This window comes from Ischnura elegans, chromosome X, assembly GCF_921293095.1.
Source record: "Ischnura elegans chromosome X, ioIscEleg1.1, whole genome shotgun sequence".
Classification (NCBI taxonomy): domain Eukaryota; kingdom Metazoa; phylum Arthropoda; class Insecta; order Odonata; family Coenagrionidae; genus Ischnura; species Ischnura elegans.
In genome coordinates, this window is record NC_060259.1 from 15998441 (window position 1) to 16013124 (window position 14684).

Here is a 14684-nt window from a genome sequence, read left to right on the forward strand (position 1 = left end):
CAGGAAGAATGTGGATCAATAGATACGAATTATCTTCATCAACCTCCTCGTTACCATTTCCGGGGATTACATGGTACATTTGCACCTCCTTGGGCTCTTCATGCTCCTGCAGTAGCTATAGAATTTTTCTCTTCCTAGTTACGGGGCGGTCTGGAGAGACTGGAATGTTCTGATCCCGGCATTCACACTGTTGTTTTTATCCTCGGAGGACCTCACGTCATTTTCCAGAAGATGTATTTTTCTGCATCCTCTCCTAACTGTAAGGCATTAGCGAATATTTTACTAAAGACACAAACCAATACGTAAATGATAATGATCGGGGAGAGTTAATTGATGGCTATGTCCTGAACTGCTCATTAATTACTATAATTCTTCGACATATTCTCAATAGTTATTCATTTGTGAGAAAGACCCTTCATATACGAGTTCATTGAGATAGAGAATAATACTTAAATGCCATAAAGAACAGCTAAAAAATGGATTCTACTGCGAGAACTGATATTTAAACTTAATCGGTCTGAATGGATTGTATTTTATCACGCAAAGATCATACAAAATATTAATTACACTGAGAAATAAATTAGTCCTGAAAGGCTAGATACACAAAAGTTCATTGGTTTACTATCGAATAGAGAAAAATTTTCCGTTTACTTACATTTAAATGGTCAGTAAACAGTAGATGGGTCAATGCTGACAAACTGTATTCTTCTAATCCCTTTTTGCCAGTCTCCACTGCAAACAAGGGATCATTTTCCACTTCCATGGCGTACGTCAACTTAAATTTGCTTGTAAAATAAGATTTCACAGCACAGCTAAATTCACAAAGTCAAAAATACAGTACCTACGAATGTAAACACAACTTAAGTGGCGATGGCTGTGGGCGCTGTAAGTCACATGTTATATAAGATGGCCGCCGGTCGTTATGGCGCAAGTTTCGAAATACGATTTTCCAAGTCCAAGTATATTTGTCGTGGTTGTTTTCCGCAGTTCCCAGCTTTGCAGCTGTCTCCTGGGGGGTTCGTTTAGTAATAATGCAGGCAGATTAGTTTATCACGTTTTACAGATTAAAAGAGTCATGGCATAATAATACTTGACAGGGAATTAGGGGATAGGGATATGGGAAGGGTTGAGGGCACATCTGGGGAGGCGGTGTTTTGGTTTCAGCGGAGGTTCGTAGTCCCAAAGATTTTTTAAAAGTGCATTATTTGTTTTATCAAACGTAAGGGCAAATTTTTCTAGAGCAGATTTTAGTTTCGCTAGAATAGAAATACAATTTTTAATCCGTTATTATTAGATAAGTATGTAATATAATGGTTCCAACGAAAAATATAATTATTATCATTGTGGAGGAAATTTGTAAATGCTATAATCACCAATTCCAAACTATAGGTGCTTGTATTCGACAGAAAACCTATATTAATAATGAGCGAAAACCAAAACTTGCAGGAAAAACTTCGAATGCCAATTCGAATAATTTTTGCATTCAGAGTTGCTATTTGTATTCAGTTAGTTTTCATCAATGAATTTGCTGTAACTGCATTGGTATTGTGCAAATCTGAATGCAATAATGGTTACAATTGTATATTATTGTTATTAAAGCTCTGTAACAGAATATCCTATGATCATCCCATTCGGACATTTTTCGGATCATCCGACTTCGGATATCCGTGGGAGATCCGACGGATATCCTGATTGCCGGCAGACCTAGATAGGACATAGCGGACCTGAAACGGATATTCTGCTTGCATTGCTATATGCTTGCATTCGACAGAAAACCTATATTAAAAATGAGCGAAAACCAAAAATTGCAGGAAAAACTTCAAATGTTAACTCGAATATTTTTTGCAGTCAGAGTTGTTATTTGTATTCATTTAGTTTTCATCAATGAATATGGTACAACTGCATTGGTATTGTGCAAATATGAATGCAATAATGGTAACAATTGTATATTATTGTTATTATAGCTCTGTAACAGAATATCCTATGATCATCCCATTCGGACATTTTTCGGATCATCCGGCTTCGGATATCCGTGGGAGATCCGACGGATATCCTGATTGCCGGCGGACCTAGATAGGACATAGCGGACCTGAAACGGATATCCGTAGGATATCCGGTGTTGTTAGGGTTAGTAATATATTGAATTCTAGAATGAGGAATTTGAAAAAAGCTTTTACATTTTCATAAAGGAATGAGGTATGCCTGGTAGGTTATCACCCAAGCCTTCAATAATAACAGTTTTAACTGAATCATTTCACTTTAAACTAAATTATTTTCATTCTAAAATAGATAATAATGACAATTATTATTTCATAGTTACATGACAGACTGATACGCCTGAAGGTTTTCCCAACCTCTCAAAATCAAGACATTTCAATATTTTTGCATTCAATACATAGGTATGTAATTCTTTTTAAGTTTAAATGAAGGACTGAGGAAAGCCAGGATGATTATTCCAACCTAAAATATAAAGAGAATTTAAAAAACTTATGCATTTTGTGGTTAAGTGTATGAAATAGGTTTTCATATTAACATGAGGGTCTGAGGTATGCCTATAAGGTTATCTCTACCATGAATATAAAGAAATTCCAATAAATTTTGCAAAAATTGGATAGGTCATCATATTTACATGAAAGACCGACGCATTGAACTGAAGCTAATCCTTTCTCCAATACCAAAAGTTCCATATATTTTGCATTCTAAGGATAGATATTCATGTTTACATAGAGAACTGAGGTATGCCTGAAGGTTATCCTCTCTCCAATAGCAAACGTTCCCACTATATTTTGCATTTTAAGGATAGATTTTCATGTTTACAATGAGAAATGAGGTATACCTAAAAGTTATCCTATCTCGTACAACATAAGTTCTCCGTATACTTTGCATGCGAGGGATACATTTTCATGTTTATATTGAGAACTGAGGTATGCCTGAAGGTTACCTTATCTCCAATAACAAAAGTTCTCAGCATATTTTGCATTCTAAGGATATATTTTATATTTTCATGTTTACAATGAAAACTGAGGTATGCCTGAAGGTTATCTTATCTCCAATAACAAAAGTTCTCAGTATATTTTGCATTCTAAGGATATATTTTTATATTTTCATGTTTACAATGAAAACTGAGGTATGCCTGAAGGTAATCGTCTTTCCAATAGCCCAGATTTAAATGTTTACATGCCCGATTTTTGTGTCACCTATTTGCATTTTTTGGAATTTATCGCTATAATTAGTATTAAATTGCACTTTATTTACCTGTAATAATTTATAAATAGACAGTATACCTATATGATCGCTTTTACTTCATTTATATCGCCTTTTACCGCTGGATTCCATTGAATAAAAACAGTTGAGGGTGTATTTAGAATAGTAGTTTGACGTTTGCCGTATTCGTCACAGTGGCGCTGGCGTCAGGTATGCCCAAGGCCCTTATATAGGGGCCATGGGTATGCCAAAAAGGTTATCCCTCCTCCGGTCTCTAAAACTCACTGGTGAGAGATGCAGGCTACCTCATGTGCCAACCTTCCAAGTTTTTACCCACCCTACCACATCAGTTAAGTGGGGCTCGTGGGTGTCTACATACTTTTCAAAACGATAGTACATAATTTCTATACAGGATGTGAATAATTAACACATTTTATATACAATTGTATACAGTTGTAGAGCGTGTATAAATGTGAGTTCTATAGAATGTACACAATTTTCGTACAGAATGAGTACAACGTACACATTGTGTGTAAATTTGTGTATAGTTGTAAAGCCTGTATAAAACCTGTACATTATATACAATGTGCACACTTTATATAAATTTTAGAGCCTGTATACATTGTGTACACGGTTTAAAATATACACAAGTGAATAAAATATACAAACATTTATGCGAAAGGGTCCGTTGAAAATCTGCACAAAAACAGATACTTCCATGATCAAAATAAAACTGGAAGCTTGGTTATAAGGTGCTACTAATATGTGCATAATCAGCATTTTAGTAATATATAATTGTAATGGCATTTGACGTAATTATCTTCATAAGTGATCCACCACAGTAAATTGAAAAAATTCTTTTAGGCAAAATAATGTGCAAACAGGGGCAAGCAACTATTTGCACAACTTTCGGTAACTACGGAAAATATATATTTGGCATAAACAAACTCAATTTACAAAATTTTGACCATTGAATTACGAACTTATTTTAATATTTCGCATTAAAAATCGTATTTTGAAACTTGCGCTGTAACGACCGGCGCACAGTGGACTGAAATCGAAAAAAGCCGGACAAAACCTCAAAAACGATCTTTTTGAATGCGGAATTTAAAACTTAACACAATTGTTGTCAATACATTAGTGCATTTTTTACGTAAACCGTTTTTCATACGTTACTTTTTTAAACAAATTACTTGGCCTCACAGTAGAACAAATTTCGCTAAAATTGCCCGCATTGAATTTTTTTAGAAATTCACCATGTTAAAACTAATGCCACACCTTCTGTAGTAATTCAACAGAAACAAAAATTTACAATATTATTACGCGGTTTACTATTGTTAATTCTTGACAACTTTTACGACTCAAATGTATTTTTTGTGGTCGATACGATACAAAATGGCGGACCCTGATTTTCGTCTAAATTTTGTGTTCGTGTAGGATTATAAAAAAAAGGTCGCCGAGTTACCTCGAGATATTTACACTACATATACAGCAAAACCTATAAAGTATGATACCTAAAGGAGAATTGCGAACACCTGCGACGCCGAAATAAAGATCGATTTTTCGAACGTGCGGCACAGTTCCGAGCTAGCTGCTGGCCACGGGGAATACCGTGCTCGACGGACGTTGGAAAGTCAATCTTTTAGCAAGTGAATTGTGCATAAGAGTAATGTATTTACTGCCATATTTATTTTACATTTCATATAACCTAATTTCTTCGCTGTCTTGCGATATTTATCGTCGATTCGATACAAATTGGAGTACTTTGTTTTTCGTCGAAATTTTGTGTTTATTTGGGATTATAAAAAAGGATCGCCGAATTACCTCGAGATATTTACGTTAAAATTAAATCAAACGTTTTAGTGTGTCTATCTAAAAGAAATCAACTGCGAACGTTTGCATCAAGCAAAATAAAATCGAATTTTTTGCCGCGCGCGCAGTCCGCGGCAGTTCCCTGATGGTATGGAATGCCGTGACGCGGCGTACTTTACATTTTGCTGTGTACAATCTTATAGTCGATGATGGGGATATATTTAGCTCAATTACATGTAACCATTTTATTTCACATGGGATTGATGTCACTATAGTGCAATGAATTTCCTTCTCAACCCGAAGTTACGGACTAGACACCATTTTTCTATCAATTTCCTAACTAGCTGAAATCGAAATCCGAAAATTTCATGTGCACAATTTAGCCCTTTGTGTGGGTAACACTTCTTTTTTAGGCTACTTTTAACCTCAACGATAGAATCGTGTTTATAACCTTCCGGCCGGCCTACCTCTGGTGGGTATTTGCCCGTCCACCCCGCTAAGGTTGTCGCAAAAAGGTCCTTTTTATGACCCCGTGTCCCTTGTGTGCATTCCCTCTGAGCTATTTTCGAAAATTCCGCTTCCAGGCAGATGCTTGAATTTAATTTTGAACATTCAGTGATAGAGGCAAGTCGAATTACAAATCCCAATGATGCAAATTTTGATTGAAGTTTCTATTTCAAAAAGCTGCATCATAGGGCGTTTACTTCGGAAAATGGTGAAAAGTACAGGGGAGGGCGGAGAGTTCAAAGACGATGACGGGATTAAGAAAGTGTTGGCATATATCTAACGAGTTTGGAAAAGAAAAAAATGGGAGAGAGAGCATGAATAGCTTAGATAGTCACGGTGTCCCATTGAGGGATTAGCGAGTGTCGGCAGTGAAGGAAGGGTTGGGAATATACAAAGGGAAACTACGCGGTAACTGGGGCTCAACAGGGAGTAGAACTTCTGAGTTTGGGAGTCCTCCTTGGAGGAGAGTCAAGAGGGATTATTTTCTCCTAAAAAAACGAGGGTAAACAAAAAAGAATTAAGTGGTCAATGCATGTTAATACTCGAAATTTGATCCTTTACAGGTATTTCTCGATGAGAAGGATATCTCTATTTTGTGTATAAATCAACACTGGCTAAAACCCTACCACTTACAACAACTAAATAAAATCAAGGATTTTATATTGCTGATGTTTATGCAAGGGATAACATACAAGATGGAAGTTCCTATATATAATAGTGAAAAAAGTGAAAATATCACGTTCAAAGTAAGGAATGATATCAAAGAGTTCAATGAGGACGGTAGTTTTCAGCTCTCAGCTATCGAAGTGAATGAAATGAATACCATAATAATGCCACTGTAAATTTTGATGCCCCCACTAAAGAAACTGCTCACACACGCACTTGCATTGACAATATCATGACAAATATGAGGTACACAAAGATATTGGACACTGACTTCTCTGACCATAAAATGTCATTTACATCATTTCCCTTTGGTTCAGTATTAAATAAACAAGGAAAAGATCTGCACAAAATTTACCTAGTCAATTAAACGATAGGCAATTTTCATTAATGATATTTTTCTTACTGCTACTAAGTTTTTCTTACTGCTTGCTTATAATATATGTAGATTTTATATTTTCCACTTTCAAGTCTCTTAGAGAGAGGGAGAATGATTTGCTTTATTCTTATCTTCCCCTTTTTTTAATTTATTGTTGAATTTCAAATTCGACTAAAATTTAAAACCTCACGTCCAGTGGCGTAATGAGCAGAAAGTAATTGTGTTTTTATATTTTCGGGAGGGTCTAGTTCCCCCTTCGAAATATAAAAATACAAATACTTTCCTTCATTACAGAAAAAAATTAAAAATTATGAATTTACAAAAGATTTCTTCGACAAATGAAGTTTTCCCTATTATGAAAAGTATTGAAATTATTTTAAGACCCTCTACTTAGTGTTCTGTTTTCCAAATATTTCCCCCCTGGTTTTGGACTCTCCCCAACCCCCGAATGAAATTCCTGGCTATCCCTCTGCTACGTCACCACTATTTTTCACGCCATGAATGCCGTTATAATTTATCGAATGTGTTTAAATTGGTCATTTTTAATCCTTATTATCGATTTTGGTTGGGGATGGTTCACTAACGGAAACCAAAGAGAACTAATGTTTGTCAGTTTGTCTCTCCGCTATTTAGCGAGATATTTTCAGGCATTCTCATATAAAAATAAAGCAACCAGGATCAAGAATAGGTAGGGAAATCAGGAACCTAGCGTGATTCACAGGATCATTCTTCACAAAGATATTCATTTCTGAAGGCTTTATCATCTGCGTGGATTCTGCAAATGCTTATTTGATTTTCAATGCCATTACTGTGATTAGATCATAGTTTATGACAATGGTACCCAACATTAAAGACTTGGGAGATAGGAGTTCATTCTAGGAGGCGAGGGAGGAAGAAAGAACGGTTGACTGAATCATGCTTGTACCCAACCAATGCTCTGTTTTTAGAAGTACTCACCAGTAGATACGAAATTTTGTATTCATGGATTAATAAAATTGTTTTTGTCAATGGCACTTTTAGTTGCTCGTTGGACATTCTGCCTTTTCAGTTCGGTGGCGACTAATATGTGCGTAGGGAAATGCAAAAATAGCTGGCGTTCAATGTCGTCCATTATTTAGTTACTTTCTATATCCCTTTAGTACATGACAAGCTATTTTATTGAATGAATTCAAATGCCAAACATATATTCCACCAACCCACGGTCGTTTCATTGACATATATTGAGCTAATTGGTGAGAATTTAAATAAATATGACAGCAAAAACCCGGAAATAGCACGTTGTTCCAGCCAGGCAGCTGAGCGAGGTGTCTGCCGAGACGTCATCAACAAAAAAGGTCAACAGCAAAGTGAGACCACCTTAGTCTCTACCATCTTGAGCGAACGTAGCGTTTTTTGGACCACAGTGCTCGAGTGCGTACGGCTGCTGCCGGGATTTCTGGTAAACGAAATGTTGACCAACTTTTATGATTTTTTTAGAACAACCAATTGACATACTTAGGTCAGGGTTTTCGTCATTTTCTACGAATAAACTGTGAGAAAGAAGAAATTACTTAGCTTAACTTGTACTCTTAATACATGTAAGACAAATCACGGGACAATGTTTTTATGTAATATCTTCTAGGAAATCTATGAAAACATTGTGATTTTAATTCACATGGTAGTTTTTTGGCAGTTTAGTGGTAATTTTCTATATATTAACTGTGAAAAGAGTTCGGGAAGGCGATCCTACTAGAACTGCAGACAGTAATAGTATACTATATAATTATAATAGGGAAATTGCATACTTTTTAAAAACAGTATGCTGATATACTACAGTAAACACTTAGTACCGCAATATACTTTTTTCCGCTTAAAATTCAGTTTATACACTAGAAAATGACTCCCAAAAGTCTCCCGAGTTTCGCGGGCTAAAAAATACCGCCCCCACTAATCTTTGGCCGTGACGTCATAGTTCAGTAGGAGTCCAAGATCCAAGCCCAGTAACTGCAGGTTTGGAAGAGCCACGTTGCGTTTAAAGGAGAACATGGGTGAAATAAGGAAAAATTACAAGTGGTGCATTGTTCCTCTGTGCAATAACACCCCAGAAAAAATTTTCGTCTGCATTCCCACGGAGGAAATTAGAAGAAAAGCCTCGATGCATGCCGTCTGTCGGGATGAGCGTTACGGAAAATTAAGAGTATAATAAACGAAATGATAAACCCGTGTGCTATGTGAGCGAAGATAACTTTAATGTAAATAATATTTCCATATTTCTTTCACTGAATAACTTGAAACTGAGATTTTTCGATCATTCGGCCGTCGTAGAATAAAAACTCAACTTCACAACAAAAATCGAGATAGGTGCTTCTCGATGGTTACGATGGGCTCAAATTTTTTACGGTACTTGTTCAATTTCAGTTACGGAAGGACATAGAAAATTCCATGATGTTTAAAATCAAGGGAGGAAATATGAAAATATAGAGCAACGTTGCTCTATATTTTAATATTTTGTACGTACGTTGATCCTCATGCATTCGAGTGCCAGCCAAGAAGACAGCGTTTTCTTCTACTGTCGGCGTCAAAATGATGTGCCGCTGTACTTTGCAAATTTATACCCTGGCTTCACTGCATGCTATAATAATGAACTATACGTCATTTTAAAGGAAATTTTATCCTAAATTCAGCTTTTTTTTATTACAAAAAAATTGAAAACTGTAGACACGGCCAGTGCAATAAATGACTCCGCGCACCGAAAAATTTGCCGTTTTGTCAACTTCATGAACTTTGCAACTCAACCTAAGGAAAACTACTACGTCTACAGCATTCATCTTCCACATTAATTTACACTCATTAGTGCGGATTAATAAAATGGCTTTTGGGTATATTTAGAACTTATATTTTGTTATAAATTAATGATATTATTTAAACTCTTGTCCCATAGTTTACCCCGAAAGATAAAGGAAGTTGTAGATGGAAAAAGAATGGAATCCAGAGGTGGTCGCAAAAAATGAATCGCAGCATTCTTTGATTTTATTCTACGCCGTTGCTTGCTTTTCAGAAAAAGTTGAGTCACAAGAGGAATGTTCCGCGGCCCTTGATTTAGAAACTGTGGAGATAGAGGAAGACGTGTGGATCAGCAATTTCCATTTAGTTGGTTGTCAGGATAAACCAAGGATCCATTTAAAGGTTGTCAGGCCATCGTAAAAAGATAGGACTGATGCACCACAGGGGAAATGGGGTGTTTGAGGGAAAGTCAAACCCAAAGTTGCCCAAAGAATGCGCAGTTTATGTTGCTCTTTCCCCAGTTAAAACCAAATAAAAATTGGATTGGGATGATATTTTCACCACGGGTTCCAGTGATAGTGAGAGTGCAGGTGATCATGGTCATCGTCGAAGATCATCCCTCTAGGATTTCCAATTCGGAATTTTTAAGTGACAACCGATCGCAATGACGATGAGCTCGCCTTCAGAGTTTCAGATATATCGTGAGAAAAGCTCCCAAAATGTATTAGATTCTGTTTGGAAAACATTCACATTTTAATGCTAAATTAGGAAGGATTTACATTTTACAAAAGTAACTTCTTAACACCTAAAGACGTTGTGTTTATTATATTGATCGAAGAGCGATTGACCGATTCTTTCTGCAGAATAGGAAGTGGCTTCGGGATTTTGAGTCACAAGATGGTAGATTGTGTTGGAAGTTCGTCTATATTATCGCTACTAAATTGAAACATTAATAGTCTGGCTCCTTCAGAGCTTCCTGTCGCCCTCCAGGCAAGGTATTTTTAAGTTGAAAGTATCATCGACAGCTTCGAGGTGGAAATAAGTTCACCATAAGACTACCGGACTGCCAAAAGAATACACATTTCACATGAGTGTACGATTTCGCCAATATTATACGCAAGTCTCACTTTGTTATGAACTATGAAACATTTCAGATGCACATCAGCTACCTTTCCATTTCTCGGCATCGACTTTCCGCGCCCTCGAAGTCTACAGTTTCACTAAAATACCCTGATATCATGATGGAATCAGTAACAGGAAGCTTGCTAGGATCAGCCTAAGAATAACCATATTCCTTCATCTTTACGCAATCTATCGCTTTCAATGAAGAAAAAATAGATCAAATAATATCCCTGAAGTCACAATGAACAACTGCGATACGTCTGCACTTCAATAAATGAATCATAACCACGCCGTCGCATGTATAAGTATGCAACCTCTACTATGGCCGTGCCGCCGTCTCTCCTCGTACTGAACTATGACGTCACTTTTCTACCAGCCAATCATCGGGCGTTTTCGCTTCTCACTTGCATTTGAAAATTCTCGTGAACTTTGATGCATTAAATATCGTAAACCACGTCATAAAATAATAAAAAAACTTTCACCGAGGTATGCAAACATATATTTTTACATAATTTTGGGGCTATTGATTATATCTGAAATATATGCAAGTTCCCTATTATAACGACTTTTCCATTCCGACTATTACCCCAATTACTGACTTCCCTGCAGCTCGATTCTGTAAATGTCATACCTGTGCTTCGCGTGGTTCGAACCACAGTGGAGTTCTCACGCCTCTCACCGTGAAAGACGTTCAAGCGATCCTGTAAGCCTGTGTCGTGAGATGTTTGACGGATTGCGAACGATCACTTCAGTTTCTTATGTTGGTAGCTGTGCGGACGCGAGGAACGAATCAGAATCTCCGATACAAACTTACTTCAGCGGCCAACTGCAACTTCAGTTACCATAGAGAAACATATACAATGCCGTGGAATATTCACTCCCAAAGTAAATAATACTTCTTTACTCAATTTTGAGTGAGGTCTTTTCTTTTAAAAGTACCTATTAATGATAAGTTACGGTTGCTTAATTAGTTTCTAGCTGTAGCTACTGTATATTACCTCTTTTATATGTTGCCAAGTGCTGCGTATCGAAGCCAGTTATCACGTAGCAGGCTCGTAATTCATAATTAGCACTAATTTTCTCAGCAATAGCAATAATAATATGGAGCAAATGCTAACGCGGAATGAGAACAAGTGTTATTTTATTATTTGATAATGGTTCATTCTCGTATGCGTTTGAGCTGTTCTCATCATTTCAGTAGATAATTTTAAATGCGCCGTCGTGCATATTTAATTGTCTGATTGTGCAAGCACATGCCACTATTCACGATTTATACTGGAGAAAATGTTTCTGGCGCGAATACGAGTTGATAATTAAAAGTTTCTGCTAGAAGATGAGATGTTTACATGTCTTAGTATTTCTATTATGTCAACAGAAAAAAAGAGTCATGTTGGTCGTGTTACTGAACGTCGGCAGCAATAATGCATGGAAGAGATGGAATGGATGATTAATGTTTACCTTAACGTACTAAATCATGCCCCGGCAAGCCACCTAAACGTCTACGAGTTAATAGTGGTTTGAGTTCAGTGACAATATCCATCGCCAATCCTCGAGATACGCGGGACAAACCTCTTAAATCCTCTTCCCGCATCTCGAAGGGATTGTTGATATCGCGTATCTGCCGCTGAAGTATGTGCATCTATTGCCTCCGTCGACATTGATGCTCATGCAACAGTAGCGGAGCTATGCAAAGAGCCTCAATTCTCCTTAATAAAAACAAATCGGAGGCTTGAACTTACAAAACAACCCATGTGGAAAAATTTTCTGGTCCAGTACTGGATTTATGCTGGTTAAGTACTGGATTTATACTGGGTCAGTATTAATCCAGTACTGGACCAGAACCGGCCAATACTGGGCCAGAACCGGCCAGTACTGGACCAGAACCGGCCAGTACTGGGCCAGAACCGACCAGTATTGATTTAGTACTGGAACAGAACCGGCCGGTACTGGGCCAGAACCGGCCGGTGTTAAACCAGTACTGGACCAGAACCGGCCAGTACTTGACAAGAACCGGCCAGTACTTGACAAGAACCGGCCAGTACTGGGCCAGAACCGGCCGGTATTAAACCAGTAATGGACTAGAACCGGCCAGTACTGGACCAGAACCGACCGGTACTGGGCCAGAAACGCCAGTACTGGGCCAGAACCGGCCGGTAATAAACCAGTAATGGACTAGAACCGGCCTGTACTGGACCAGAAACGGCCAGTACTGGACCAGGACCGACCAGTACTGGGCCAGATACGCCAAAACTGGGCCAGAATCTCCAGTCCAGATTGGGAAATTAATGCATGTACAGAAATTAAACCTTCAATTTTTGCCATATAATTTTTAAAACATGCTTCAACGAAAAGTTATAAATATGCATTTTTAATGTATTCATTGCGTTTTCACAGAATAAATATTATCAACAATTTTAACTAAGATCTTACAGTGAATAATACTATTTTACATGTTTCTTTCATGGAAGTTTGGTCTAGTGAGGAAGTTAAAGGTTGATGATTAGTGCATTACGTCATCTGAATCATTCTTTGATTTCCATGCGCGTAGCGCAATGTCTTTTGTCATTGAGCTCGGCGCCATCTTGGATTCTCTGGACTTCGAAAAATTTCACTCCCGTATGCTCTCTAGAATAACCATAGAGCGTACGGGAAAATCACTTTTTTTCAATTTTAGAGTAAATGCCCTATGGTAACGTCAATTTCCGGTCCTTATCCCACTCCTACTTTCGAGCCAGCGTCGCTACTTCCGGTGTAGATAGATCGTTCAGTCTCGCTTGTGGTGTGCGTGTGTCAACATGGCTAGGTATCGTTCTCAAAGAAGAGAGGCTCCTCGGAGAACCGTGGAGAAAATCATCAAGGATTGCACTCCCGTAAATATACCAGTTTGCCTTGTGAACAAATTCTTCCAGCTGGAGCTGTAAATGTGTGGGTTGCTGACACCATTGGACCAAACTTCCTTAGAAGTAAGTTCTTTAAAACAACTATAATCCTATTAATAGCTGGGCCATATGCCATCACTGGTGCTTCGATGAATCACCTAAAAGGCCTTAGTCTAAAAACTGCCTTTTATAAGGTCTTAAATAATTTTCTTGGGGCCGATTAAGCTTTGGACAGAGTATAATTACAGGTTAGTTATTGTTTCGTTGGTTATTGCATACACAGTAATCCCAACACTAATGAAACAATGAAAGTCAAAACAATAGTGATAGTAAATTAATGGAGAGGATAAAGATATTTCAATGCTTTTTTATGCTTTCTCCATCCTTCATTTTCAGACTATGCAGAACACTACGCGAGAGCCAGAAATGTAAAGGTGGAAGATCACAGTTATGTCAAGAAGCAATTGTACACGAGATTGTGCGAAATTCGAAAAAAGGCAAAGGCAAACTTAAATACGTCTATTTAATGAAATATTAATTCTTAATTACTATCTTTTTTGACCATATATCTTTCTATGTAACCGAATTATATGACTTGAAATAAACCTTTAAAATGTTTTTTTTTCAATGCGATTATTTTATTCAAATTTGATTATAGCACTAGGCCGGAACCAGCCCAGTACCGCTTGGAGCTGGCCCGGTACCGGCCCAGTAACGGCCCGGAACCGGCCCAGTAACGGCCCGGAACCGGCCCAGTACCGGCCCGGAACCGGCCCAGTACTGGGCCGATACTGGCATTTTCTTGCCAATTTTGGAAGTATCCCAGTACTGGGCCAATACTGGCCCAGTACTGGGATTTTTCCGCATGGGAAATATTAAATAAATCTGTTAACATTCAATATTGAATGGCCTTATGGAGATTAACATGGGAAACGATTCTCCATAAGAGCCCATACTGTCAACTAAATGTGGAACGCTCTATACAATGTATCCCAGGAAAATCTAGATACTGAAATCTGTATTTAATCCCTGAAAAATCTGTATCGTGGGGCGAGATATTACATGTATTAAATCTAGATATAATATGAGAAAAAGAGGACATAGCAACACCTTTGCAACAGATTAAATCTAGATATTATTGAGATTTCGTGGATTTCAAAATACGTGTTTAATCCAGATTTAATCCTTTCTGCGTTTGTAGGGATACCGTACAATATACTTTTACCATTGGTTCTACTCCAAATTATTATGAACATTAAGTTTTCAGTATTTGACTTGTATATTCTAGCAGATGCAGAAATATAATATAATCGTCAAACCCTCCGCAATTGCAGCAATTCTCCTTTATTGCTTCA

At 37.5% G+C, this 14684-nt stretch overlaps 3 long non-coding RNA genes across 3 annotated transcripts; 1 reads left to right on the plus strand and 2 right to left on the minus strand.

Annotated features, from left to right (window-relative positions):
- Window positions 1-225: 225 nt before the first annotated feature.
- On the minus strand, window positions 226-957 carry LOC124171451. The gene is made up of 2 exons (XR_006867721.1): window positions 656-957; window positions 226-257 (listed from the first exon to the last, which is right to left on the minus strand). It is a non-coding gene; the product is annotated as an uncharacterized LOC124171451 (long non-coding RNA).
- A 1459-nt stretch (window positions 958-2416) lies between these two features.
- On the minus strand, window positions 2417-3374 carry LOC124171841. Its single transcript, XR_006867982.1, has 2 exons — window positions 3256-3374; window positions 2417-2460 (listed from the first exon to the last, which is right to left on the minus strand). It is a non-coding gene; the product is annotated as an uncharacterized LOC124171841 (long non-coding RNA).
- A 9647-nt stretch (window positions 3375-13021) lies between these two features.
- Window positions 13022-13957, plus strand: LOC124171534. Its single transcript, XR_006867808.1, has 2 exons — window positions 13022-13413; window positions 13726-13957. It is a non-coding gene; the product is annotated as an uncharacterized LOC124171534 (long non-coding RNA).
- The last annotated feature ends 727 nt before the right edge of the window (window positions 13958-14684 follow it).